General features: G+C 35.8%; 1 pseudogene across 1 annotated transcript; it reads right to left on the reverse strand.

Annotated features, from left to right (window-relative positions):
* Positions 1 to 1,168: 1,168 nt before the first annotated feature.
* Positions 1,169 to 2,691, reverse strand: LOC308633492 (heat shock cognate 71 kDa protein-like; annotated as a pseudogene). The gene has a single exon. The product of its transcript is annotated as a heat shock cognate 71 kDa protein-like (transcript).
* Positions 2,692 to 6,142: the final 3,451 nt, after the last annotated feature.

Genomic DNA, 6,142 nt, shown 5'->3' on the forward strand with positions numbered 1-6,142 from the left:
GCCCAGAGGAAGTACCACAAGAGAGGTGACCCTCCAGGATTTCCTCCTGGCATGCCTCCTGCACTCTGGAACAGCTTGGCGATGGTGGGGTTGCAGACCAGCTCTTTCTGCTGATGTTTCCTTCTCTGCAGTCTGATTCTTTTTTTAATGTTTTTATTTTTTTATTTTTTATTTTTTTTATTGGTTGTTCAAAACATTACAAAGCTCTTGACATATCATATTTCATACATTAGAATCAAGTGGGTTATGAACTCCCATTTTTACCCCAAATACAGATTGCAGAATCACATCGGTTACACATCCACATTTTTACATAATGCCATATTAGTGACTGTTGTATTCTGCTACCTTTCCTATCCTCTACTATCCCCCCTCCCCTCCCCTCCCATCTTCCCTCTCTACCCCATCTACTGTAATTCATTTCTCTCCTTGTTTATTTTCCCATTCCCCTCACAACCTCTTGTATGTAATTTTGTATAACAATGAGGGTCTCCCTCCATTTCCATGCAATTTCCCTTTTCTCTCCCTTTCCCTCCCACCTCATGTCTCTGTTTAATGTTAATCTTTTCTTCCTGCGGAAAGCTGGGAATGGAACCACCATTTGACCCAGCTATTGCCCTTCTCGGACTATTCCCTGAAGACCTTAAATGAGCGTACTACAGGGATACTGCCACATGGATGTTCATAGCAGCACAATTCACAATAGCTAGACTGTGGAACCAACCCAGATGCCCTTCAATAGATGAATGGATTAAAAAAATGTGGCATTTATACACCATGGAGTATTACGCAGCACTAAAAAATGACAAAATCATGGAATTTGCAGGGAAATGGATGGCACTAGAGCAGATTATGCTTAGTGAAGCTAGCCAATCCCTAAAAAACAAATACCAAATGTCTTCTTTGATATAATGAGAGCAACTAAGAACAGAGCAGGGAGGAAGAGCAGGAAGAAAAGATTAATATTATGCAGTCTGATTCTTATCCAGCCAGTCAATGATTTCATTACATTTGTCAAAATCTTGCATTTGTCTTAATCATTTATCTTGCCTTGAAGTTTCTCATCTTCAACAGTCACTTCTGTGTTGAATGCATAAAACTCCAGCAAATTCTTGGATGACATATTGTCCCTCTGCTTTTTGTCTTCAGCTTTGTACTTTTAAGCTTCCTAAGCCAGGTTCTCAATGTCCTCCTTGCCTGAACAATCTCTGTCATTAGTGATGGTAATCTTGTCCTTTTTTTCTGTACTCTTATCTATGGCAGAGATATCGAGGATGCCATTGTCATCAATATCAAAAGTGACTTGAATCTGAGGAACACCAAGGGGTGCCTGTGAGTACAAACTCGCCAAGCAGGTTGTTATCCTTAGTTATGGCATGCTCACCTTTATGTATCTGAATGAGCACACCAGGCTGATTATCAGAGTAGGTCGTGAAGCTCTGTGTCTCCTTGGTAGGAATGGTGGTATTGCACTTAATAAGGACAATCACGACTCCACCAGAAGTTTCAATACCAAGGGAAAGAGGAGTGACATCCAAGAGCAGCAAATCTTGAACATTTTTAGGCTTATGTTCAGATAAAATGGCTACCTGGACAGCTGCACCATAAGCAACAGCATCATCAGGGTTGATACTCTTATTCCATTCTTTTCCATTGATGAAGTCCTACAGAAGCTTCTGAATCTGGGGGATATGAGTAGAACCACCCACCAGTACAATATCATGGATATGTAACTTGTCTAACTTGGCATTTCAAAGAGATTTTTCTACAGGATCAAGGGTGCCACGGAACAGGATTCAACTCTTCAAATCAAGCACAGGTAATGGAGGTATAGAAGTTGATTCCTTCATAGAGAGAATCAATCTCAGTACTAGCCTGTTTTCTGGAAGAGGGTATGCTTAGCTCTTTCACATGCAGTATGGAGACGTTGGACAGCTCTTTTGTTTTCACGGATGTCCTTCTTATGCTTTTGCTTGAACTCAGAGATAAACATTGACCACACGGTCATCAAAATCTTCTCCACCCAAGTGGGTGTCTCCAGCTGTGGATTTGACCTCAATAGTGAAGATTGTCACATCAAAAGTGCCACCTCCTAAATAAAAATTAGCACATTTCTTTCAGCTCCAACCTTTTTGTCTAAATCATAAGCAATAACAGTGGCAGTTGGCTAATCGATTACCTAAGTACATTGAGACCAGCAATTGTTCCAGCATCTTTGGTTAACTGATGCTGAGAGTCACTGAAGTAAGCTGGCACTGTGACCACAGCAATGGTAATAGTAGGCCAGTGGTAAAGGTAGGCCTCTTCAATTTCCCTCATCTTTGTCTCAACCATAAAAGATACCTCCTCTAGATAGAAACTTTTTGTCTCACCCTTGTATTCTACTTGGACTTTGGGCCTTCCTGCATCATTCACCACCAGTGCTTCATATTAGACTGGACAACAGCATCATCAAATCTCTGTCTTACCAGATATTTGGCATCAAAAACTGTGTTGGTGGGCACATTGCAACCTGATTCTTTGCAGCATCACTGATCAATCATTCTTTGTCAATGAAGGTGAAGGTGACATAGCTTGGGATAGCTGGGTTCCCCAATCATTTATAATTATCTCCACTTTTCCATGCTGGAAGACACCCACACAAGAGTAGGTGGTGCCAAGATCAATGCTGTCTGCAGGTCCCTTAGACATGGTTCCATAGGCCAGAATATTCCGTAGGCCAGAATATACTTTCCAAAAAAAAAAAAATGCAAATCTCAAAAGCTGCCACCACATTCAATGATCTGACCTATTGTTTTTAAAATTTCACTTTTCCTTGGTGTTCTTCCTTCACTATATATTTAAAGGTATTTCTATAATATTTTCTCAGGGTTATATTTGCTTTGTATAATCCATTTTTTCCCAAGGACAATTTATTATTTAAACATTCTATTTCTTTTGTCAGTTTTGGACATTCATGATTCCTCTGAAAATTATCTATTTTGTGATTAGTATATTTATTCATAAATTCTATTGCTTTCTTGATTTTTCTTTAAATTCAGAATTTTTGATCAGAAATCAAAACAATTTCATTGCTGGTTCTTAGTGATATAAACAAGATTATTAAAAACAGAGACGTATTTTCCCCAAAGGAGATAATTATAAATCATATCTATTTGTACATTTTTCTTAACAATCTGACTTCTACTGTCTTTTTCTTGTTTCTCAATAATAAAAAGAACTTGAAAATTTTCCTAATGGTTGTTTAAGCATATTACATGTCACACAAATATGAGAGAATTGGTGTCAATATAGCAATAGCAAATCTTAAAGACCAGTGCTTGTCAGCTAAGGAGATGCTCAATTTTTTTTTGAAGAAACCAATGAATGGGGGAAAAAATTATTATTGCTTATACTCTCTTCAATGTGTTTCCATTGGCCATTTGAAAATTGAAGAAGAAAGTGGTTCCAGTTTGATAAATTTTAAATTATATTAAAAAATGACCAAACATGGTTCTTTGTAGAATATATAGATTCTATGATAGTTCAGCTGAGTTCTTTAATTCTGTACCAAACCTAGGATTTGCTAAGCAATCTATTTTCTTAAAAAAATTTCCAATTATTAAACATTGTCTATGTATGTTCATTTATAATATAATATAGTTTTTTAATATCTTCACCCTAATAAAATATATGTTAGTATAAAAAATTGGAAATACTCAAATGGCCTAAGGTGGAAAAAGCCCCTAAAGCTTGAAGCTAGTTATCCCTTTATATAGTTTGGAAAAACAAAACCTTATTTAAACATAGCTTGGAAAATCAAATGATTAGAAATACCAATGTGAAGAATGAAGCATAAGTCTTCAAAGCTTTTAGTAATACAAGCTTTTCATTCACAATACTTCATAATTTAACACCTGGGTGGTAAGCAGATGGTAACAATTTTATGTAAGAAAGTGTAATATTTGTAGCACAAAGAAACTTGTTGTCTCAGATTTTCTTGGCAAAGGCATACCTTTGCAATACATCAAAAGTAGGTAATGATTCTGATTAGAATCCCAGTGGTGAAAAGATAGTAGTTGACTTACCATATGGCTCTGTTCCAACTGCTCTCATTATTATCCCTCAGCCTAGAAGTGGCAAGGTGTGCTTTTTATTGACAGAAGAGAGTGAACCAATACTGATTTTTCTTCCATAAGTTGAAGCAAAGGCCAGACAGGCTCCTTCGCTGTCATTAAGGAGGTGAAACTATTCTCCAATAGGACAAGATCAAAGTTTTCTTGATCCCTTTTTCTTGAGAGAGAGAGAAAGAGAGAGAGAGAGAGAGAGAGAGAGAGAGAGAGAGAGAGAGAGAGAGAGAGAGAGACTATGTCATACATATATGCAAGCTAATGTCCACTTTTAGTAGCAAGATAGCACTTGTGTCCCTGTCTTTCTGAAAAAAGTAAAATAAAATAAAATAAAAATTCAACACATATTTTTTACAATAAATTTCCTACATTATTTGTCAAAAATGAAAAGCATTACTTCAGTGGCCACATGCAAGTTCTTGAATCTAATTCTGTTTTTCAAAAACAGCTTCTTCTGTTTTCTCAAAGTGTTCCTGTCACATGACAAATCTTCTAGACGTGGTGAATAATTTAGGAAAGGACAACAAATAGGCTTTGGAAATATTGTGCTTTGAAAAGCAATGATGAGACACCTCTTGAACGCTTGGGTGTTTGTGGGGCTGCCAAAAGATACTGCAAATTTTATTTATACTAATCATGAGTAAAAAGGAAATTGTCTTGATTCTTTGACAGTATTTATTGATTGATAAGTACCTCTACAAAGCAGAATTCATTGATTCAATTGAATGTTAAAATAATATTCATGTGACAGTTTTCTTGAGGTTAAAGATATATAGAACATTCTAAAAATCATTTACTCTGTACTTCAAAAAAATTTTTCTTTCATTTCTCTCCTTCTAAAGAATCAGGATAAATCCTGCAAAGCTTCTGTTCAGATGAAGTTACATTTGACAACTGTCTCCTAAGAGTTGACTGGTAAATAATCTAGGATCTGTACAAACAGCTAAAAATTTATCTTGTTCTATGAAAACTTTTTAACACTTAATTCCACACAGTAGTAACAAAACTATATGTGTTTGGACAATCATAATTCTAATATCTATCTCCTTTTCAAATATTTTGATGACACCTCAATAGTAGTTCTCATTTTGGGCCATTTTCTTTTCTGTCAATAGATAGCTTTGAGTGAACCATGGCTCCTCTCTTTTTGTTGTTTTCCTCGTGTTTCAATTCAAAAATATAAATAGTCTCACGAATTTGCATTATTATAGTAAATAAACAATTATGAAATAGTTTTAGATTCCAGAAAAACTGCAGAAATAGTACAGAATTCTCACAAATCCTGCACTCAGTGTCCCCTAATATTGACATCCTACTTAACCACAATATAATCATCAAAATTAAGAAATTATCATTGTCACATACGATTAACTAAACGACACACCTTATTTGGATTTCACCAATTTTTCTCTAATGTCATTTCTCAAATCTTGCCCAGGATGTCTCATTGCATTTATTCACCAAATCTTCTGTGTCGCTCTGATCTGTGATGGTCTTTTCTTGTTTTTATGATTCTAAGAAGTTTGAAGAGTACTTGTTAGGCATTTTGTAGAATGTCTCCATATTTGTCTTTGTCTGATACTTTGTCATGATGAAGTGGTATTATGAGTTTTGGGGAAAATGCTCAGAAATGAAGAGTCCTTGTGATCTCATCATATAAGTGAATAGGTGGGCACATGGTCACCACATGGCTTGTCCTTGGTGATATTAATCTGGATCACAAGTTAACATAATGTGTGCCAGGTTTAAGGGCTGTTAACTTGGCATACTCTAATTTTTTGGAAGTAAATTGCTAATTCCAGCTCACACTTAAACAGAGGAGAGTTAAGTTCTTCTGCCTGGAATTGGGAATTATCTAAAGGTATCATTTGAATTTTTTTGGAACCTCCCTTCTCATATCATTTGTTTATTTTTTCAATAATGTGTTTATAATCTTGTGGAATTGTGGGCATTTATTTTATTCTTGAGGTCCAATTCTTAGTTCTAATGCCATCATTATCTATTTTGCTGCTCATATTATCCTAGTTTTGGCT

This window comes from Spermophilus citellus (assembly GCF_964194105.1).
Source record: "Spermophilus citellus genome assembly, chromosome: 14".
Lineage (NCBI taxonomy): Eukaryota > Metazoa > Chordata > Mammalia > Rodentia > Sciuridae > Spermophilus > Spermophilus citellus.